The sequence below is a fragment of the Balaenoptera physalus genome, assembly GCF_965194825.1.
Source record: "Balaenoptera physalus genome assembly, chromosome: 6".
Classification (NCBI taxonomy): Eukaryota; Metazoa; Chordata; class Mammalia; order Artiodactyla; family Balaenopteridae; genus Balaenoptera; species Balaenoptera physalus.
In genome coordinates this window covers 126,589,504-126,613,999 of record NC_138885.1, presented here as the reverse complement: position 1 = coordinate 126,613,999, position 24,496 = coordinate 126,589,504, and the positions used below count along the sequence as shown (strand labels likewise).

Below are 24,496 nucleotides of genomic sequence, written 5' to 3'. Positions count from 1 at the left end.
TGAAGCCTCAGCTCTGGCTGACACCTTGACTGCAGCCCTAGGAGAGACTCTGCAGCAGAGGGTCCAAGTAACCCATGTCAAGATTCCTAACCCACAGAAACTGTGAGCCAGAGAGAGAAGAACAAATATCATATATTAACACCTGTATGTGGAATCTAGAAAGTTGGCACCGATGAACATATTTGCAAAGCAGAAATAGAGACATAGATGTAGAGGACAAACATGTGGACACCAGGTGGGGAAGGAGGGATGAGATGAATTGGGAGATTGGGAGTGACATATATACACCACTGGGTATGAAATAGTTGTCTAGTGAGAATCTGCTGTGTAGTGTGGGAAACTCTACTCAGTGCTCTGGGGTGACCTGAACGGGAGGAAAACCCAAAAAGGAGTGGATATGTGTATACACATGGCTGGTTCACTTCTCTGTGCAGCAGGAGCTAGCACAACATTGTAAAGCAACTATACCCCAATTTAAAAAAATATATTAAAATAAAAGAAACTGTGAGATAGTAAATTGTTTTAAGCTGCTAAATTTTGGGTAATTTTTTCCTAAGCAATAGGTAACTAATACAGGTGTGTTTGCCAAGTGGACTTGCTAATACTCTGTCCCTAAAGTAGACAAATATACCCCCTTACTCTCTGGGGGTACTGAGTGACTACATACCTCATCCTCTATAGCTTGTAGAAACAGAGAAGACAATATGCTTTTGTTAGGCAGGTGGATTCCAAATCAGCTGAGGAGAGGGGATTAGTTCCTTTTACCAAACTTACCTACTGATGAGTTTCTCCTCCCACTGGGGAAGAATGAGGGTTGAGAGAAGCCAGGACGTTTACTTCAAAGACGGTTTTCTCTCTATGCAAATGCAAGTGGATGAGCTTCCTTGAGTCAGTTGGTTACCTAGTGATCAGATAAGTAACTCCACTTTTACGGTAGGAGTGAGTTGGAGTCATAAGCCAAGAGTATTTAGGAAAAAAAAATCTCTTCTCATGGAAGTGAGAGTAGTTAAAAAAATAAGTACTTTTCTATCACAGTGAGAAACTCAAAGAGTCCCTGGCATAGAAAAATCTCCCTTGTGCTGATTTGAAATCTCACATTTTATTTTCTTGTCCTAGATTGATGTCTTTTATTAAATGAAAATTCTGAGCCCTGTCTCAAGGAGTCAGGTCTCAGTAATGCTTTAAGATCCATCTCTTAAGATGTGGGATACACACACACACACGAATATTACTCAGCTAACAAAAAGAATGAAATAATGTCGTTTGCTGCAACATGGATGGAACTAGAGATTATTATACTAAATGAAGTAAGCCAGACAGAGAAAGACAAATATCATATGATATTGCTTATATGTGGAATCTGAAAAAAAAGATACAAATGAACTTATTTACAAAACAGAAATAGACTCATGGACGTAGAAAACAAACTTATGGTTACCGAAGGGGAAGGAGGGGAGGGATAAATTAGGAGCTTGGGATAACATATACACACTATAGTAATAACCTATAAGGGAAAATAATCTGAAAAATAATAACTGTGCTATACCCTGAAACTAACATGACATTGTAAATCAACCATAGTTTCAAAAAAAAAGAAAAAAAAGAACCATCTCTGCCCTCAAGTGACTTACAGCCTGGGAGGAAGATATATTTGAAAGCAAACAACTAGAACACACTATTGATTCCCCTGGAAGCTGGCTCTGAGGTGAAGTTTAATATGTAAAATGTGTATTGGGATAGGTCCTTGGAATCAATACATGCCGAAGGGAAGGAGATGATGCAGTACTGGGCAGAGGGAGTTATTGAGCTGAGAGGGAGAGTCTCAGCTGATTGCATAAGAGGCTCTGGCACGAAAATGGTGCATTGGCGTTGACCAGATAGGCTGAAATAGCTTGGCCTAATATGCCACTGGATCCTTCATTGGATGTGGGCCACCCTGACAGAGGAGTGATCTTGAGAAAGGTTATTCTCTGCACCTGAGGGAATCCCTACAGGGCTGACAGCTAAGAGCAGTGTGCCACCAGCCCTCCTAGTACCTGAGACAACAAGTCCTTCCTTGATGGGCTAATTTAGAAGGCTGGACCCTCAAGCCCCTCTCTCAAAAGGTAGGAGTAAGACTACATGACAACAGCTCTCTCCAGTGTAGACATCCCACACAATCCCCTCTCTCCACACTCAGGTCCATTTTTATTTACTCCAAGTGGGGGAAGTGGTTTAAAAAGCTCAGGTTGGTTATTTTTTTCTTTAATTTTTAAAAAATTCTATTGAAATAGAGTTGATTTACAATGTTGTGTTAGTTTCAGGTGTACAGCAAAGTGATTCAGTTATGCATGTATATATCAGGTTGGTTATTTCCTTTGCTTCTGTCTGCTAGCCTAGATCAGCCACACACCCTCTATGGCATCTTGTGTCTGTTGAAGGGGGTGAAGTTCCCATTGGAGCATCCTTCTGTGTATAATTAGGTGCAAAATGGTCATTCAGAGGGAGTCCCTGGCTGTGAGACTGAAAGGTTACCTGGGGTCAGTCTGCAAAGTAAGCTGTATATTACAGTAAGAAATCTGCACTTTTGGGTTAATGAGACACAATTAGAAGATTATTCTCCGCAGCACCCATGGGCCAGGTTCACTGGTTTGACCCAGGTAACGGGTGAGAGTGTAGAGCATGCGTGGAAGGAGGAAGAGATTGGAAGCATGGAGACAAAATTAAGAGACCAGAAAGCTGTGGAAGAGAGTGGTGATGAGGTCCAGAGCAGAGCAGAGGCAGAACAAGAGCAGGTACGGGGGCTCTCAGGGGGGATTTTGGAGATTAGACTGACAGGATTTGAAGACTGAGTAGGTATAGGAGGTGAGAGTGAAGTTAGACTGAATAAGTTTTTCAACTTGAGCTAATTTGTCTGGGGAGAGGAGGAGTGAAATTCTTTTCTATTATAAAAATGTATTTATTCTAAAAACATGTAAGATATGCTATTAATGAGGTAATATTATATTTTTTTCATGTGTGCATTTGTTTCAAAACAGTTTTTCAGGCATAGAAAATTTGAGTGGACATTAAAACATTCCAAAAAATTAACTCACAGTTGATAATAAGAAAGGCAATCATTTCCTGGGTATTTTCTAGGCATTGGGGCACTCTCCTTAATTCATCTTATGATACTTCACAACCACACTACTATCCTGTAGATTATTATTATGCCACTTTGCAGACGGGAAGAGGAAAACGGTGTATCCAAAATTGGAATGACCATGGTCTGACTTCAAAGCTCATGCTTTCTTCTTATAACCAATTCAAAGCCTTACTCAAGATGGTATCCGTCTTTTCCCGGGCCTATCCCCTGGGCCACTCCAGCTCTGCTGATAATGTGTATTCCCCATTACTGGCAACCAAAGGGTTAAGGGTGAGGTAGCTGATTCTGGAGGCAGTCTATGCCAGTAATTTGTGGTATGGAATGTTGATGTGCTGAGAAAAAAAGATGTTCTAGTTGCCAGGATTTCTTGCATAGAAACAAAACTTCCATTCACATCCTGCTGAATTTTTCAGGACCTAATTAGACGTGGGACCACATATTACAGTTTGTTCGCTCAGTAAGAGCCCAGATGGTTACTGATAAAGGTTAGGAATAGGATTTTCAGCCTTTTTTTTTTTTTTTTTTTTGATCTTAAGAATTACAGATTTGTTCAATGTTAAACTTTGATTTAAGTAGTACCTTTCAAACTCATGTGTCCTCTCTCCAGTTTATCGTATAATATGTTACCTTTGAATAGCACCCTGTGTTTTACCAATAACTCCCTCACATGGAGTCCCACTTGATCTTCCAATAATGTAAGACTGAGTGACTCAGAGGGCTGAGCTGTCAAATCTCACCCAGCTACTAAGAGTCAAGACCAAGTTTCATACTTGGCACTTCCAATTTCAAGTTCAGTACTTTGAAAAATTTTTTCACCACATTTAGGAATTTTGGTGGCCAAACAGTAACCAAAAGCACATGATGTTAATTTTATTTTTCTCATTTGTTTTATATCAACATATAGAAAAATTATTTTAATTCTATTACTGTTAAAAGTAGAGTTTGAGTGGAGTGAATGAAAGTTTGGGTGTCTTTTTTTTTTTTTCTTTTTTTTTTTGCTTGACCTAGAAAAACAAAACAAAACAGAGAACAGGAAATAGATTCATTTTTTATAGTGCCATGGTACTGATGACATCCAGTTAACCCAAGGATTTGCATAGAGTTTGCATTGTTTTTGTGAAATGTTGTGGAAGGCTATGCTATTGAACTGAGTTATGACCTTAGAATTTGGACTTTGAAATAAAGACAAACAGATAAGTCTTGGTGATATACAAAGGCTGGCCTCTTTTGCCTTAGATTTGCAGACAGGGATTTCTGTGTCATTCCATGATTAAGGGTGCCAAATGTAGCCAGGAACTGTTTCAGCAATCATAGATGTTGTTTTTCCAATTGGGCCAATCTGCCAGACTGGCAGACAGAAAACTAACAGAAATATTAAATATAGACAGCTTCTATAGTTGAATCTTGTTTTTCCCTCTCTCTGCTGGAAGCCACGATAAAATGGTAGCCTGTGTGGAGGTCATTAAAAACATACACAGACACACACACTGCGTTGTGTATTTGTACCGTTAAATTAAGTCTTTGTGGACTCCATAGCTGGATGCCAAAGCAGTTGTTGCAGATGTACTGGGTGACTGAGGCAGTCGTTCATTCATCATGTTCTACCCAGATTCTCTCTCCTGGCTCCCAGTCACACTGTGAAGGATTCCATTCTTGTTGATCCACACACCTTGGGGAACCATTTCAGGGGAAGCGCCATGCTTGAATTTCCAAATTCACACTCTTGAGGTCTCGTAAATGTGATGGATGTGTGCTTGGAGAACTTGATAAAAGAGTTGGTTTTATTTCCAGGATTTGTTTCCACGCACGGTCCACAAAGATGCATAATTATGTGCAATTCTTTTCCTGGCCGCAAATGTAACAGAAGTGGGCTCAGTTAGTCTCTGTGACCACAATTTATGTAGAGCAAAACCCTCCCCTCAGATTCAGAGAAGTGATGATGCAATGATATGGCAACATACATATGTGGCGTCCCCAGATGCTCCTGGGATACAAAAGGGCCTTATGCAGCTTGCGTGGCACCTTGATCTTCCTTTATAATGAATATCCTACTACTACTTTCTCAGCTTTCTTAGGAAGAAAAGAGTTTTAACAATATGATGTAAATAGAACTTCTGTTTGGTAGAATTGATCAATATTCCCTTAGGAAAAATATCTTGCAAATAATTTTATCTCATAGGTAGAAAGCATATAGAGAGCAGTGAGAGCGCCATCATACCTGATTAGAAATGACGTTTTCCACCTCCTCTTTCCTTTCCATCAGTAAAACTGGCAAATGAGAGGATGATATATTTGGAAATCTGTCTTCTTTACATAGGGCTTGAGAAATAGTACTCGCCAATATTAAAAGTAGCATTTAATGTACGCGTTTTTATAAGGATTGGGAATTAAGACTTTTTTCTCTGTTTAAAGAGTTTGGATTATCTGATCCTTTGATCAAAGTAATGAGTGATTTTCGGGAGCAGTAAACAATGTCGTTTTCCATCTAGAACTCTTTGCTTCTTGCCAGGCTTAGAGATGTGACCCTGAATTGAAAAAAAATCCTCCATTTCCCCTTTGTTATGTCTGAGAGGTGGAGAACAAGAAGAAGGGGTTAGAAAAATTTTATGCCTCAAGCAATTCACACCCCAGAATAAAGAGGATAATCATATGTTGGCAGTGTTTATTAACTAGTTTGGTCCGATTTCTCAACCTCGATTCTTCACTGTTTTATATATATATTATATATATATATATATAATATATATAGACACATACACATATATATAAAACACTGTTACGTATATATATAGCAATGCACTCCCTATACTCAAAAGGGCATTTGTGGCCTGGTCATCCTACACATGTGGGAAGACACCATTGCAATCCTTCTCTTCAGTATCGGATATTCCCTTTGCATGGAAGACCCCTTCTGCCCTGCATATAAATGCTTGGTTGGTGGTTTAGAACCATTTGGTATATTTTAGAAATTACTACTATTAATTTTCTATGGAAGTTTAACATATTACCACAGTTTTGTGGCTTAAAACAGCATAAATTTACTGTCTTACAGTTTTGCAGACCGGAAGTCTGATATGGCTCTCACTAGGCTAAAATCAAGGTGTTGGCAGGCCTGGGTTTCTTTCCGGAGGTTTTAGGGGAGAGTCTGTTTCCTTGCCTTCTCCATCTTCTAGAGGCTGCTGACATTTTTTTGCTTCCTGGCTCTCTTCCATTTTCAAAGCCAGCAATAGAGTGTTGGGTCCTTCTCACATTGTGTCACCCCGACCTCTGCTTCCATCATTGCATCTCCTTTTCTGACTTTGACTTTTCTTTTGCCTCCTTCTTCCATTTCTAAAAGTCCCTTGTGATTACATTGGGCCCACCCAGATAATCCAGGATAATCTCAAGGTTAGCAAACTTAATTGCATCTGCAACCTTTATTCTCCCTTGTCATGTAACATGACATATTCATAAGTACTGGGGATTAAGGTGTGGACATCATTGGTGGGGGCATTAATCCGGTTACCGTAACCTCCCCTCATTTTAGATTTACCTACTGAAGGACAAAAGTTGAATCCTTGAACTGGATTAGCAAAAGTTAGCTGATCTTGGCAGAACTGAAAATGGTATTTCTTGGGTAAATGCTCAGGAGCCTCATCCAAGCCTGGGAATCATTGTATAGAGTAGGTACGTATGACTGCACGAGGGCATTCTGCAGAATCATGTCAGGACCAAGACATGCGGTCTCTGGGATTCCCAGAAGACTTAAAAAGGAGTAAGTTGACAGTTACTGGCTACGTATTCTTTGGTTCTAAATGCATTGTCATTATTATTATTTATACGAATGATTACACTGCATGAACACTAGTAATTTACCAGCGTGTTTGTCTTTGAAAAGACAACATGGTTCCTGAGAGGATGCTCCGGGCCCCTGGGTTTCTACCTTTGCTCAAGCACCCACCGAGCTTTGCCCGTCTGCGGGAGGAACACTTCCATTAGATTAGACCATTTTAGAGGGTGTTTCAGACCAGGCAGCTGTCTTGGTCCAGTTGTTGAGATGTGCTTTCAAGTCTCCTGTATTGTGCAATTTCCCCTTTTCTCATTTGAATCTTAAAATTCTAGCTGTGTATTCAGATTTTAGATTTGACCTCTCCCCCTCTGCCCAGCCTGGACTCCTGGACTTGGGTACTGAACTCAGCTCTTTTGGGTTTACCCATTATCTTTGATTGGACCAGTAATCCCAAATTGGATTTTCAATATTCTTCTGTTTTCTCTATTCTTACCCCTTCTTATACCTTCCTTCACACATTTGGGACCTCTTAAGGCACATAAAACTCTCTGTCGGGTCTCACTGACCTTGCCAGATTCTATCTCAGCCTTTCTAATCTTTCCCTTGCTGATTTCCCTTAACTTTGACCAGACAATGGTAAATGACTTATTAATGTAGAAGAAGATGCTTTAATAACAGAAGTGAGGCAACTTCCGAAAGAGCACAATACACGTAATTTCTCAGCAGCACTTTATAAGGAATTGGGAGTACAGGGAGTTACTCTCTCATATTTTTATATCTGTAACAGCTAGAGCAGGGCTGTGATAAAGAAGGAAATCTCAATACCATTAACTGAATAGGGAAATGGTCATGATCAGGAAAGAAGATTTTGGCCACAGAAATTTGAGTCACTGTATTAAAAAATGGGTCCCTTTAAACTGACAGGTTATTATTTTTTTAATAAAAAAACATTTTTTTTTTTGGCTTTTAGATGGAAACGTTTCTCAGATTTCTAATTACCTAGAAGTAGTTTTCTCCAGGATCTTTTGGAAATGAAATGAAGGATACAGAGAGGAAGAGAAAAGTAGCTGAAAGCCAAAAAAAAAAAAACTAAGGGGGAGTGTTGTGTTTCTTTGGAATCTTTTTAAAACTGTCAACAGTGTTTGGGGCAGTTTGGGGACACAGAGACACACTCTTAGCAGTAGCTGGAGTTCTGTTGCCTGATCTTGTCCTACCTAAGGGTTAACTTGCAGATATAAACAAGCTCCCCTTTCCACTACCCAAGGGATTGACTTCAAAGTTGAGGTTCTCTACACCCTACAATTTGAATTTGCACTACTTTTGGTTCAGACTGTGAAATTGTGGTATGCTAGAGCTTAACTCAGCCAGGCTTACTTTTCCTATTTTTCCCTTGCAGCCAGTTTGGCATTAGCTACATCTAAAAACTGGTTTCACACTCCATTGTATCAAAGGTTAGAGGTCAATTTGAAACATGGCAAGAGTGGACAGTAATAGCATTTGGCACGTAGATCCCCCTTTTATACACTGTGAAGCATTTTAGAAACACTAACCTCAGTGGGGTTCTCAGATTAGTTCTGTTTTGAATTAGTCCCTCCAATCTGGGTGGTAAAATGCTAGCAGGGAGTTTAAATGAATTTATTCAAGTTCAGAAACAGAGAGCTTTTCGAAACTGATATTCATATTTAGAATGTAATTCTTCATTGCTTTTCTATCACCCTCCCTATTGACCTTCTCTGGAATCAAATGCATTCTCTGACATTTGTAAATCTTCTATACCTGGAAGGAAATGTCATTTAAGTACAATATTTGTCTATATTCTTCCACTGTTTGGTGGATGGAGATTTTGTTACTGGACAGAGTGCATCAGGAGGGGAAGAAGGGAAAAATCTTGTTCATGATTGTTTATAAAGTTATTGGAATAAAAGGAGCTGCAAAGACTTCCTTGGGAACTAGTCATCGGTGGTCCAGGAGGGGGATTCTGGAGGCTTGGTTTTGGAGGGGGAGCAGTTCATAACTGATGCTGAATATTCACATAATAATTTCTCACTAGGAAATGATGCTGGACAGCCCCTGCCGCCGCCCCCCCCCCGCCCCCGCCGCCCTGTAAATTAGATAGGGGCTCAAGACAATCTGAAAAAAAAAGCTCTAAACTGGTATCTGGCCCTGAAAGTTTCAGCTGGAAGGGAGTGGCTTGGTAAAAGATGCTCTTTTTTTTGGAAGATGAAATGTAAAAAAAGTTTCGACATTCTTTTTGATGCTTACTGGGCAGTAGTGGTGGTATCTCTCCTTCCTGATGGGTTACTAGTTCTGGGAAGAAGACTTCAAACAGTGGGAACTCCTGAGGCAACCATCTATTTTGTGTCTGAATAGTTCTTTTTCAGAGATATGCCCATCCCCAGTGTCACCCTGGATGGCTGCAATCTAGAAGTGCCTCAAGGAACGCTTCTTAAACTGTATCTATTGTGAAGGACCAGGTTTTATTCTTTAATCCCAAAGAAAGAAGACACACAAACACAAGTCTGCTGATCAGGCAAATCAATTCACTAAAAAGTTTCTAAATAGTTTCTTTCAATTTTTATACTTCTGCCACTACGGACAGGTAATAACAGTTGGAAGACCAGCATCAGTGCCTGGAACAAACTTTGAATAGCACTTGACCTAGGTCTGTTGGTAGAAGGTCATCTTAGTTCTACTCTCTGGACCAGCTAACATCCCTGCTGAGCCATGTGATGGAAACTGATATTCAAAGTCCTCTCAAGTTGCTTTGTGAAGGAATTTTCATAACAATCCTGCATGCCACCTTGCTCACAGACCAAAGTGCCCTGAAATAAAGGCTTGCTTCATTGCATTCCTTTTATTAGGATGTGTTTTCCTGCTCAGAGGATACCCTTTGGATTTCCTGTTTCATCTTGCTTAAAATGTTTGAATTCAAGAATTTAGAGAATTTGGCAAAAGTCCCAAATTCCTTTTGAATTTCTCCCATGTGACATAAGGATAAATATGCAATTGAGTATCAGAAAGAATAGGGGTACATAGTTCGCCAGGGTAGATATGTTACTCAACATTAATAACAATTCTGGGCTATATTAATTCATGTTCATATATAGGCAATGGGACTTCTGAGCTGAGGGAACAATTGCACAGTTTTAATACAGGAAGCCACTTGTCTCCATATACATAGAAACATTACTTAAAAAAGGATGACGATAGCCACAAAACCTGATAATAAATAAACCTGTTGTTAGAGTTTTATTCTGCAAAACCAACTACTACAAAGCTGTGTCTTTCCAATGTGTGTTATTCCTATGTCTTAATTGTACAACTTGAGGAGCTTTTAATTTTTGTTGTAACCTCTTTTTTTCTTTCTACTCAATTTTTATTCCTCCTAGCTTTTTTTGTTGTGAAATTAAGAGCTCAGTGATACTCAACAGGGACATACTGGGTCTCTGAGGGATCTTTCTGAAGCCATTTTTGACATTTAGAACAAATTCTATTCTATGATTACTGAGAATTTGACAAAGTCAAACTCTCCCTCATATGTATTTATAGAATAACACGGGAACTGATTGATTGGATTTTCATCACTTGACTAAATATAGCTTCGACTTAAAAACAATGAACATCTACTTGGCAGTTAATCTTATCCTAAGGCAAAATAGAGTTGGTAAACTTGCAAGAATCCAAGGAATAAAAAGGAAAACTTGCTAGTAGACAAAGCGAAAATGTACTAATCTCTCATCTTTTTTTTTTTTTTTAAATTTTATTTTAATTAATTAATTTATTATTTTTGGCTGTGTTGGGTCTTCGTTTCTGTGCGAGGGCTTTCTCTAGTTGCGGCAAGTGGGGGCCACTCTTCATCGCGGTGCGCAGGCCTCTCACTGTTGCGGCCTCTCTAGTTGCGGAGCACAGGCTCCAGACGCGCAGGCTCAGTAATTGTGGCTCACGGGCCTAGTTGCTCCACGGCATGTGGGATCTTCCCAGACCAGGGCTCGAACCCGTGTCCCCTGCATTAGCAGGCAGATTCTCAACCACTGCACCACCAGGGAAGCCCCTAATCTCTCATCTTTTGTTGGAAGGTAGGTTTCAGGTGGCATGTCATAAAATAGCCAATTAATTGAATTAAGGGTCTCTTCACAATATTCAATTAACATTTAGCTACCTCTAAGCACTTTAAGGAAAGAGAAATAAAAAGTATTCAACCTATCAATTTCCAGAAAAATAATCTCTGCCTAAACACAAGACATTAAAATTCACTTTAGGAGTGACTTGTCTGTCATGTTAGGAAACTTATCTGGATGCCCTTAATTCTTTTCAGATGAATACAAAATAATTTTCTACATCTGTGGAAGGTGTAAAATGAGAAAGTCTCATAAAACACCGTTAATAATCAGCCCAATGCCCTGCAGTTATTGGCAGAGTTTGATAAAATGGAGCTTTTTGGTGTTTTTCTCTTCTTTGACTTTTAGAGAGGAGAGGAGCAGAGAAGTCCTTTTGCCTGGCAGAAGAATCAGGGAATGGATCAAGGCAGGGAGGTATCAGATTAAGACTGACCCCACCCATGGTGAGGTCACTTCTATTCATACCTCTCCATGAATCAGAACACCTCACCTTAAAAAAATCCAGGTATAGAAATTAAAGGAGAGAAACCTGTAAACCTCACCCTGTGTTTCTGGAAGCCTTACAACAAAATAAAAGTTTCCATTATCTAGAGTAACTTATTTAGGGAAGAAGCTTATCCAGAGGATATTTCTAGCAATTTTAGTTTCAATAAAACAAGACAAAAAAGAAAGCTAGGATTCTCAGTTTTTGCATCATGCTTTAAGGGAGCTCCATGGTGGTCAATAGGTTTATTGATTCCCTGAATGATTAAAAGTGCTGACTCTTTCATTAAGTACCCTTCCCAATATCCCATCCTATTTTTCATCCCAGGACCTGTGCTAGGGTTGTGGGACAATGAAAGCAAGCCCTTTCGCTTCATCTATACCCTATCTGGTGAAGGGAGGTAGACAATTACATACAGCACATAAGAAGAGGTAGGGATATTACAGGAGTACCTAGGAGAGGCATATAATCCCGGGTTTAGAATTTCCAAGATGGCGCCCAGGAGGTGGTGATATCTCCCTTGGAACCAGATCAACAGAATGCAGTTTTTAGGTGGGTATCTGGAAGGATGAATGGAAGTTAACCAGATGAAGACTTCACACTGGAACATACGTGAACAAATAGACATACTGAAAAGGCAGGTTGGGTTCTGGGAACTGGATTGGAGGAAAACAAGGCTGGAGGGAAGCAGAGTATGTCCTAAGTCTATAAAACTAGAAAACTTAATCCTCAATAAAGAACCACTGAAGACTTTTAGGGAGGAACAAGACACAGATTTGTGTTGTGAATAGATTATGTGAATGGCAGGGTGGAAAATCGATATTGGGGTGATATTAGTCCAGAGTTCTCACCAACTGTGTATCTCTGAATCCCATACCTATTTTGACCTGTTTCATGTCAGTGACTTGTGACCAGTAATCTTTCCCAACTTTTCAATAACACACACAAGAAGGAGTGGGAAGAAGAGACAGCAGAGAAGGGAAGGTAAGCAGGCTCAGTCTCTGGTAGAAGGAACTACAGTCGTCCCTTGTATTGGCAGGGGTTTGGTCCCCCCCTCCCCCCATATATCAAAATCCACGAATGCTAAAGTCCCTTATGTAAAACGGTGTAGTAAATCGACCCTTCCTATCCGCGGGTTCCACAACCTAGAATTCAACCAATCGCAATTGATTCATTGAATGTCGGATGCAGAACCCTCCAATAGGAGGGTCTACTGTACTTTAGCCAGGGTCTATGGCTGCAGGCTCCTCACGCTACATGAGCAACCTGAGAGGGAAATACAGGGATATAGAGTTCATTCACCGTGCCCTTAGAGGTCTAGTCTTCCTCTGAACGTGGATTGTGGCTGTCGCTCTAGGCTGCTGCGACCCAAAGTGTGATCCCCTGGATCCGAAGCATCAGAATCACTTTGGATTTACGGAAATGCAAAATGTATCAATAATACCCTAACCCGGACCTACCAAATCAGAAGCTGCATTTTAGTAAGATTCCCAGGTAATTTTTATGCCGTAAAGTTTGAGAAGCAATACTTTAGAGCAATATTTTTCAAATTTTTAAACCAAGACGTTCTCACATAGCCAGAAATTCATTTGTCATTGCGGCCTAGAAAACGTGCACGCGTGCACACATGCAGCTGAAGAAACAATTTTCAGGAGGTTAATGCTGTATATTTTATGCTATGCTATCCAAACAAACAAAAACACAAAATCTCCCCAAAAATCTGCTCAACATCTACTCCTTTGATTTCATAATTCACTAATAGTTTGTGACTTATTTGCTTTGTGCTCCCAAAGAAACCAGAGTAGTATAGCCCTAAAATAGAATATTGGAAGTAGTTTCCCTGTTTGTAGGAAAAATAAATTAAATGGAAAACAGTTTGTCAATTTAAAGATTTTTTTTCTATACATTTTTTTTTAAAGAGCTGGCTTTTGCCAGTAAACATAAAGAATAAAGGAAGAGGAAACAAATATTTATGGGAAAAAAATTAGTAGAGCCATGTTTAGTTTAATAACAAAACATTAGTGATGTGCTTTTGGTTGAAATTTTATGTATCATAAAATTATTGTTTCTTGCTGTGACATTTTTCTGGTTATGAAAAAGATTTGGCCACGTGATATCATTCTGTGTATTAATATTTAATACCACCTGATTACAGTTGAGAGTCATTGCTCTGGAAGAGTATTTCTCAAACTATTTTTGATTATGGTGTGGATTGGCAGAGCAAAAGACCCCACAGCCCACTTATTCTATCCATTCCCACTCTACAGAGGGAAGAGAATATAGTAATAAGAGGGAATGTGTCACTGTATAAGCAAATTTTTGTGGTTTGCCTTAGCAGAGTGGTAGAGATGACTCGTCTTTGAATCACAATGTATACATGACTTAAAGTCTGGTGATTGAAAAATTATGGTCCTCAAATACCGTTGATGGAAGCATATATCACTCTACACTCTGGGGTTAACCAAATGATCCACAACAAAGTCCAATGTAAATGAAGAAGCTAAGCCAAAAGTAATTCGTAAGTACACGGCATTTGGAAACCATGACCAAGTTAAGACCACATCGATAACCAAGTATGCTTCCTGAAAACTGCAGGCACTCCACAAGTTGTGCTCAATTAGACTTACACAACCTTGCCTGCATTACATGGCAGTGTGGGACCCTGAATTAGAGTCATCTAATTATGAGTTTAGTAGAGTAAACCCTACTAAAGCAAGAGCTTAATTTTGTAAATACATCATTTCAATAACTTTAACTCATTCATTTAGTAGGTGGCCAACATGTAATCTTTGAATGTATGTAATGACAGTATATGACTCATGCATCTTTTAGCTGTAAGAACCAAAGAAAGAATGTGCATTATCAATGAGGCCCACTGTGGATTATAATCCAGATTTTCAGAACTACCACTAGAGAATCATTCATCATCAAGGCCCCAATGAGCTATCTAGTGACAACTCTGCAATTTCATTGCTTTTTATGGTCTTTTTGTTGTTGTTTTTTAAATTTTATTTTCTGTTTTTCAGAGAATACAGGAAAACCCACTGAGATTTGCCTGGGAACTAAACCTGAGTAATTCCACATATTTCCACACTCTTCACCTTGTCTAGGCCAGGGACTGCTAAAAGGTTTCATCTCACGAGCGAAGTCTGATTGATTTGTAATGGATGTCTGAGGGGTTGTGTTGAAGCCAGAAAGGGGTATCTTGTTTGATTAAGGATGTTGGCCGTGGGCATGGGACAGCCGAAGGGCAGCTGCATGCCTTGTCTTGCCCTTTCTGCTCCAGACTTTCTTTTCCTAAACTCTGAGGCAGGACATGGGTCCTCTGTCACTTTGTTGAGGTCTGCTTCTGGAATATTATTGATTAATTAAACTTTGACTTCCTCCTCACCGTGTCCAGATTCAGCTAAGGTTGCCAGATAAAAGACAGGATGCTCAGATAAATCTGAATGTCAGGTAAACAACAAATACATTTTGGGATAAGTATGTCCCAAATACTGCAAAGGACATACTTATGCAAAAGACATTGTTTATCTGAAATTCAAATTTAATTGGTTACCCTGTAGTTTTATTTGCTAAGTCTGGCACCTTAAATTCAGCAGTTAGGGTACTTGACAGTGTCTGAGTATCTGAATTTATATGTTACTTACCTTCAACTTCTTCAGGGTATGCCAACTCACTTAGCACCAGAATAGTTTTGTGTATCCCAGAGTGACCCAAGGTAAATATGCAAACTAATCCTGAATTACAAAAGTTTGATAAATCCTAGGAATGTGGCAAAGGAGAGTGGGGGAGAGATTTAAAGGATTAGGGGTCAGTGGAATGTAGAGTCAGGAATGTTCAATATTGTAGGCTGGGATTAAGCTGTTTGGAGGAGGCTGAGGTGGGTGAAACCAGTTGGCTTAGAGATGACTGTCAGGGTGGGATTTAAAAGGAGAAAAGCAGTGCAGCATTGTGTTTGATTCTTTCAAAGCTGCAACTACTTCCACATTAGGAGTTTCTGGAAAAGGGGGAGGGAGCAAGAACAGGCATTTCTTAAGACTCAGGCTGGCACTTGGCTTGGAATGGAGATTATAATTCTATGTGTGATTCTGAAATATGGCGGCGATAATCTTTGGAGTCCTGCCAAAGCATTCCAAAAAATATTCTTAACACTTTAGAAAAGAGGGATGGGGAGAAAACATTTAAACACAGAATGCTCGGAGAGATTCTTTGTACTCTCTTCTCTCTCTTTTTTTTTTCTTTCTATCTCATCTTCACTCTATCAGTTTTCTGGGAGTAAAACCTAATTGTTGGTGTTTGTGCCAAATGAATTATGTGTATGTGTACGTGTATGCATGTATGAATATAGTTTAATTTAAAACCATGATCGCTTTTGATTATAATTCAGAAGCATCCTAAGCTTTTAATGCAAAACAACAGAAAAACTGGGAACCAGAGTTTAGCCAAAGATTAAATTTGTGACCAGCCATGGGAAGATTTACAGTTAAGCACTACTATTAAGACTAATTTCCCCAGTGGTTTCACTAGATTTTCTGCTGTGCTGAAGAGTTACACTGGAGTATGTCAGATCTTAGTCATCTTGGTAAATTGCATGAAATCAACAAGGTATGTGATGACTGTAGATTGGAACAGTGATTGAGTTCTGTATTATGTATCTGAATTTGCAATTAATGTTTGACTTTAAGGCTTCTTAGGAAATCTAACACAGATCTTTCTTTTGTTTTATTGGTTTGTTTTATTAAGCACTTGAAATAACCTGCAGAGTGCCCAAGGAGTGCAAAGGAAATGGGGGTTAAGGATATTCATCTGATCACTTTCACATCAAGTCTAGATATTCAGCAGTTTAGGAGGAAATGCACCTACCAGCCCCCAAATGAAGCTGCTGGTAAACTGGCTATCTTACCTTGCCTTCTAAGAACTCTCTACCCTCTTCTCTTTTTCCCTCTTCTCTCTCTCTTTATCTCTCTCTCTATAATGTTTTCGCACTATGTAATGGTCATTTTTGCATTACTTACTGCAGGGTCCCCAGGAAGGTGAAGGCAGAGGAAACAGATTATGTGCCAGGGAGCTGGATTTCCTCTAAAGCCTTTTCCATCGAATGAAGCTTCCTCCTTTCACAGGTTTATAAACAGCCCTTCCTGTGATTTTGCAGCACAGAATATGGTGAGTCCTCCTGCCAGCTCAGTGCAGGCAGGTGTTCAGCGTCTGCTGCAGTGAGCTAGTGCCTCTGCAAGCTGCGTGTTTGCGATCATACTGGCATTCTTTCATCCTCCAGGGAACCAGGAAGCTCACTGTAACATACAACGCTCCCCACTTGGTCGTGCAGGTAGCAAGAATATCACATTAATGTGAAATGCTGATGCTCTGCTTCTGCTTTGCTATTTTTTTCCCTGATAAGCTTATCACAGTGATATCAAAAGCAGCAGGAAGCCCAGCCTAGGTGGTACATTACTGCTTTGTGGCCAAGAGGTCCTGGAGGATAGAGCAGAGAGTTTTTCTTTTCCCTGAGGAGTGAGGGCAAGTCCCCTTTTCTTCACATGATTTCCTTTTTCCATATAACTGTTGAATTTCTGGCATGGTAGGAAAAGCATAGTGATAGAAGTCTTTCTGGATGGAGAAACTTGCTAAGCCCATGCAGATACATATATAATGGAAAGTGTTAGCCGTTAGTCCTTATTCTAAAGGTAAAAACAAATATTGGGGAAATCATCCCATATGCATGATTACTAAATTCTGGATTGTACAACTACTGAATGTGGCATGAAATTTAGATCAGTGGAGAGCAGAGCAAATGTTCTACCTGAATAATTATGAATTTGATTTGTAAATTACATTAATGAGTTTTCACAAATGGCAGATTTGGTGATATCAAAATTAACCCTGTCTCATATTTCTTCATGATTGTATCCCAATCTAAGTGTATGCCAGATGCACCTCATTTCATATGCTTTATACAATAGAAAACTGTGTACGTTGAATTTTAATAAAGCAGACTACATTTTAACTCTGTGATGGTGAGACAGATGTGTGAAGATTGATATTAATTTAATGATTACTATGTGCCAGGCACAATGCTTAGTTCTTTATATGAATTTTCTAATTCGAATCCTTACAACAACTCCATGATTTAGGTACTATAATAATTCCCATTTGATACATGTAGAAATTGGCCCAGAAAGGTCGAATAACTTATCATAAGTACCTAGTGATGAAGTTCAGATTTCAACTCAGACAGTCTGATATTCCTGGGCCCAGGCTATAACGGTGAAAAGTGATCCTACATAGTTGTCACATAGGTAAACCTCAGGCTTGCTATGGTTCAGACTGGATAGTTGTTCCAACGAGATAGTTCCAACTAGATATTCCATTCTAGGGAATTGGGATCTCATTCTACACTCATTGCCAAATCTCCCCTGTAAGACTTTGGGACTTCCCTGGCACTCCAGTGATTAAGACTTCGCCTTCCAATGCAGGGGTTGTGGGAGCTGGTCAGGGAGCTAAGGTCCCACATGCCTCTTGGTCAAAAAACCAAAACATAAAAAAAAAAAAAAAAAAAAGAAGCAATATTGTAACAAATTCAATAAAGCCTTTAAAAATGGTCCACATCAAAAAAAAAATCTTAAAAAAAAAAAAGACTAACATCCATTTGGTCAGGCTTTTGTTACTCATCTCTGTATTTTGGACTGCAGTTAGCTTGGACACAGGAGGCAAGGCATTCGGTGGCTTTGCTGAATAAATGGGTAGGGTCTTGATAAACGTAAATGAATTTTGTAGTGTTGTGTTTGTATTTTGCCAGATGTAAAGAGGTTAAAGTAACATTACTGTAGTTATCAATAGTATTCTCTCTGGAGTCTTTATCCTGCCATAGTAGCAGAAAAAATATCTTAGTCAATTTAGGTTTTCCCGTGCTTTTCTCATACACTGCAGCTATACTGGGGGTGAGTTGAAGGCCCTAACCAGCTAAAATAGAACTGGGGGACAATGCCCAGATTCTCCTTTCAGGACTGAGGCATCCATTCTCCCAGCTACCAAGAGTGTTGTCTCTTGACAGCTCACAGCTGCTTTCCACCCTGGGACTTTCCCATGGTTGTCACCTTGGGGACCTCCTTTCAGCCATATTAACTGATATTTTATAGATATTTATGAGTTTATTTCTGTCCCCCATCTTTTACCCTTTCTCTATTCCAACCATCTAAACCTTCTTCATTCATTGCCTCAGGGGAGGGCAGCAGTCAGACCAAAAGCAAAAGTGGTGAAGACCACCCACCCTCTTTCCACATTGAAAGACCACACCCCAAAGGGAGTAAAAAGGCTTCCGATTTTAGTTAGGAGGCTAGTTAGTCCTTATGATGAGGATCAACCCACTTCTCTCTTCTCATCATGTCTCTTCTGCTCCCTTCTCTCCCCTTCTCCAGGGGAGAAGAGTGTTGGTTGAAGAATTCACTTCTCAAGCCCTCACAATGACTAATATGATTTTTCAAAGATGTAATCTCACTATATCTAGCACCTTATTGTAGTTGAAATCTCTTTGCCCTCCACAATTCCGTTAAAGCATCATCAATCTCTTCTTTTTTTTAAAATCTAGGATTTTAAAAAAATACACTGTTCTGCTCATGGGGTGTTAATAATTATTTGTTGTTATTTTTCTTCTTCTTATTGAACTTGTTGACTATAGCCAGGACACAAAATAATAAAATGCCTATCAAGTATAAAACTGACATTAGATTTTTGAAACTCATTGTTGACCATATCAGCCACACTGATAAGAATATGCAGTCCTCTCCTCACAGCTGCTTGACTTAGGTTTCTCTTATATTTTGAAACGTATAAACATCTTTCTTAGTATCCACAAGAATCTATTTATAATGTTTACACACTTCGATGATTCCCTGTAGTCACCACTTGTAAGTAAATATCTCACTTCCTGGATAGATAATGAGAAATCATGAATGAAGCTGGTACTATGAATGAAAGGGTTACCAAGGAGAGGAGGCAAACCGAATCCAGAATTCACGTACACCTTCTTTCCTTTCATTGGTCCCTGAGATGAGTAAACAAACTGCCCAGGGGATTTGAGGGAACAACCTTTCGGCTTTATCACTAAAAGGGAATACTTGATCAACAGAATTGAGGTGTTCAACCATGGTGATTGTTAAGGAAGTGCATGTAAAACTAACAACGATGTACCATGTCATGACTCTTAAACTGTCAAAGATGAATACAGTAATTTCTGTGGGTTCAGGAAATGGACACCTTTTGCTCAGCTAGTAGGACTGTAAGTTGGTCTTCTCTTTCAGAAGAGTAGTTTGTAATTTGGGACACAAAGCCTCCAAATACTTGTTTTCCCTTTGATTTAGTAAATTCATATTCAGGAATTTATCCTAAGAAAATTATCAGAGATGAGGCAAAGAGTTATGTACAAGGATGCTTATTGAATATTTATTTATAACATTGGAAAATTAGAACCAACTCAATGTGTGGCAATATTTAACAGATGGTTAAATATTGTCATGATTATGCTATGAGATAATATGTATCAATTCAAATTTTTGAGCAACATTTAATGACACAGAAGAAGCTATGACATTACATTAAGTAAAAAGTACCATATTTAGGATAATCCAAATTTTGTAAGTAAGGAATAACTATTTTGGGTATAAAAAAATTCCAGAAGGAACCAACTCTGCCAACACCTTGATCTTGGACTTCTAGCTTTTAGAACTAGGGGAGAATAAATTTCTGTGGTTTAAGGAAAAAAAAATTCCAGGAGGAAAATGAACCAAACTGTGAACAATGATGTAGTAGAGTTAAAAGGAGTTTTAATTTTTTCTTTGCAATTTATATACTTTCAAAAATCTCCAGATCAGCTATGTATTACTTATAATTATGAAGGAACAATAGAAGTATTCTCATACAAGTGATATTTGTCTTCAGTGATGACATTAGTGCCTTCACAGGGAAAGGAAGAAAGCACTCCATATGTACACAGTGTCATTCAATGATAGACATATCTGAGGATCACTTCCACAAAGTGCCCCACCAGTCTCTGTCCTGCTCTCAAAGTCCCAGTTCTGGGTTTCTTTGGCATGCATGTACTGTGAGTACAGCATTAAAAGCTCAATCTCTTCCTTTGTAGGGTGACAATGGGAATTGATCTTTTGTTATTCCTTGAGGATTACTTGCTAAAATGCTTCATTCATAACTATGCATGATTTGGAAACTTCCTTCTCTTCAGAAACAGCAAACATGTTAAACTGTAAGCAAAGCACAGAATTTTGCAGACCATAGTCTTTCTCAACTGCTGTGGCATGAATTTAGACTTACACTCACGGGGATATTTTTGAAAAAGGAATTTGAGCATCATGGAGTGGAGAGAGAAAACGACCACTTGCATAGAAACAATAACATAAAGTTCCTGATTTCTGTGTCTACTGAATTAGAAAAAGAATTATTAGTTACTGTTAATGGAAACTCATGCAGTTATGAATGCAATGCAAGGTTGCAATGTTTAGTATTTCTCCAAGGAAATTGTTTTCTTTATCCCTTGTTAATTTTTTAAATTGAAATATAGTTGATTTACTATATTATATTCAGGTGTACAAAATAGTGATTCAATATTTTTATAGATTATATGCCATTTAAAGTTATTACAGGGACTACCCTGGTGGTCCAGTGAATCCGTGCTTCCACTGCAGAATGCACAGGTTTGATCCCTGGTCAGGGAACTAAGATCCCGCATGCCACGTGGTGTAGCCAAAAAAAATAAATAAATAAAGTTATTATAAAATAATGGCTATATTTCCTTGTGCTATACAATATATGCTTGTTGCCTATTTCTTTTATACATAGTATTATGTACCTCTTAATCCCTTACCCCATCTCACCTCTCTCCCTTTCCCTCTCCCCACTGGTAACCAGTAGTTTGTTTTCTGCATCTGTGAGTCAGTTTCTATTTTGTTATATTCCTTCATTTGTTTTAATCAGGTTGTTGGTTTGTTTGATATTGAATTGTATGAGCTGTTCAGATATTTTGGATACTAACCCCTTATTGGTCATATCATTTGCAAATATTTTCTCCCATTCAGTAGGTTGTCTTTTCATTTTGTAGATGGTTTCCTTTGCTGTGCAAAAGCTTTTAAGTTCAATTAGATCTCATTTGTTTATTTTTGTTTTTGTTTCTTTGGCCTTAGGAGACTGATCCAAAAAAATATTGCTGCAGTTTATGTCAAAGAGTGTTCTGCCTATGTTCTCTTCTAGGAGTTTTATGGTTTCAGGTCTTACATCTAGGTCTTTAATCCATTTGGAGTTGATTTTTATATATGGTGTGAGGAAATATTCTAATCTTATTCTTTTACATGTAGCTGTCCAGTTTTCCTAGCAATACTTATTGAAAAGACAGTCTTTTTTCTACTGTATATTTTCGCTTCGTTTGTCATAGGTTAACTGACCATGGGTTTATTTCTGGGCTCTCTATTCTGTTCCATTGATATATGTGTCTACTTTTGTGCCAGTACCATCCTGTTTTGATTACTGTAGCTTTGTAGTCTGCAGTCAGGGAGTGTGATATCTCTAGCTTTATTCTTTTTTCTTGATTGCTTTGACAATTGGGGTCTTTCGTGGTTCAATAACAATTTTAAGATTATTTATTCTAGTTTTGTGAAAAACATCATGGGCATTTTGATGGGGATTGCATTAAACCTGTAGATTGCTTTGGGTAATATGGATAATTTAACAATATTAATTCTTCCAATCCAAGAGCATGGGATATTTTTCCATTTCTTTGTATCATCTTCAATATATTTCATCAGTGTTTTATAGTTTTCAGAGGATATAGATCTTTTATCTCCCTGGTTAAGTTTATCCCTAGGTATTTTATTCTTTTTGATGTGATTTTAAATGGGATTGTTTTTTGCTTTCTGGTAGTTCATTTTTAGCGTATAGAAAAGCAACAGATTTCTGTATATTAATTTTGTATTGTGCAATTGTGCTAAATTCATTTATTAGTTCTAAAGCTTTTTGGTGGAGAATCGTTGGTTTTCTATATATAGTATCATGTCATCTGCAAATAGTCACAATTTTACTTCTTCCCTTCCAATTTGGATGCATTTTATTTCTTTTCCTTCTCTGTTTTCTGTGATTAGGACTTGGCATCTTGTTTTGTTCTTGAATTTAGAGAAAAGGCTTTCAGCTTTCCACCATTTAGTATGATATTAGCTGTGGGATTATCATAAATGACCTTTATTATGTTGACATATCTTCCCTCCATACCAACTTTGATGAGGGATTTTATTGTGAAAGGATGTTGAATTTTGTCAAATGCTTTTTCTGCATCTATTGAGAAGATCATGTAATTTTTATCCTTCCTTTTGATAATGTGGTATATCACATTGATTGATTTGTGAATATTGAACCATCCTTGCATTCATGGAATACATCCTACTTGATCATAGTGTATGATCCTTTTCATATATTGTTGGATTAGGTTTGCTAATATTCAGTTGATTTTTCTGCCTATATTCATCAAATATATTGGCCTGTAATTCTTTTCCTTTGTAGTGTCTTTGTCTTGTTTTGGTTTCAGGGTAATGTTGGACTCAAAGAATGAATTTAGGAGTGTTCTGTCCTCTTTAGTTTTTTGGAATAGTTTTAGAAGGATGGGTATTGCCTCTTCTTTATATGTTTAGTAGAATTCCCCTGTGATGCTGTCTGGTCCTGAACTTTTGTTTGCTGGGAGTTTTTTCCATTACAAATTGAATTTCAGTACTGTGATCAGTCTATTCAGATTGTCTGTTTCTCCCTGATTTGGTCTTGCTAGATTTTATGTTTCTAGAAATTTGTCCATTTCTTCTAGGTTGACCAATTTGTTGGCATATAATTGTTCATCGTATTTTCTGACAATTGTTTTCATGTGTCTGTGGTATTGTTTTTATTTCTACTCTTTCATTTTTTAATTTGTTTATTTGGTCTTCCCTCTTTTCTTCTTGGTGAGCTTGACTAAAAGTTTATCTTTTCAAAAAACCAGCTCTTGGTTTTATTGACCTTTTCTACTGTTTTTTTTTTTTTTTTGGTCTCTATTTTATTTATTTCCTCTCTGATATTTATTATTTCCTCCCTTCTGCTGACTTTGGGCTTTGTTTGTTCTTCTTTTTCTAATTCCTTTAGATGGTAGGTTAGGTTGTTTATTTGAGTTCTTTCATATTTATTGAGGAAGGCCTGTATCACTGTAAACTTCCTTCTGTTTTTGCTGCATTCCATAGATTTTGGTAAGCTGTGTTTCCATTTTCATTTGCCTTGAAGTATTTTCTGATTTCCTCATTGACCTATTTTTTTTTTTTTTTTTAGTAGCATGTTTAGTCACCATGTATTTGTCCTTTTCCCATTTTTCTTTCTGTGATTGAGTTCTAGTTTCATACCATTGTGGTCAGAAAAAATGCTTGATATAATTTCTATTCTCTTAAATTTGTTGAGACTTGTTGCCTAGCATGTGGTCTATCCTTGAGAACATTCCATGCACACTTGAAAAGAATGTGTATTCTGCTGTTTTTGGATGGAATGTCCTATAGATATCTACTAAGTCCAACTGGTTTATTTTGTCATTTAAGACCACTGTTGCCTTATTGATTTTCTGTCTAGAGGATCTGTCCATTGATGTAAGTGGGGTGTTAAAGTCCCCTACTATTATCGTATTATTATCAATTTCTCCACTTATGTCTGTTAATATTTGCTTTATATATTTATGTGTATCCCCCTTTAATTTTGATTTACTCCTTCCAAGATTTCTCCTGGCACAAGTTTTGCAAAGTATCTTACAGAAAATAAATGAGACAAATAAAATGCTATAAAATCACCATATATTTTCTAGGCATAGAGGAATGAATGTTTTTTCCTTTCATTTTTCCCTCTGTTCCTCCGTCCTTCCCTTCCTCTCTTGCTCTCATTTACACTCCTGTTCTCACTCTTTCACCCTCTTGCTCTCTCTTTCTTTGCTTCCTGATTTA

At 38.2% G+C, this 24,496-nt stretch overlaps 2 long non-coding RNA genes across 2 annotated transcripts in view; both read left to right on the top strand.

The window, feature by feature from the left end:
* Positions 1-24,496, top strand: part of LOC309662215 — a 284,000-nt gene that overhangs the window by 56,998 nt on the left and 202,506 nt on the right. The gene's annotated exons all lie outside the window — the stretch shown is intronic.
* LOC309662227 lies at positions 1,216-11,637 on the top strand. The gene is made up of 3 exons (XR_014264602.1): positions 1,216-2,105; positions 8,944-10,617; positions 10,942-11,637. It is a non-coding gene; the product is annotated as an uncharacterized lncRNA (long non-coding RNA).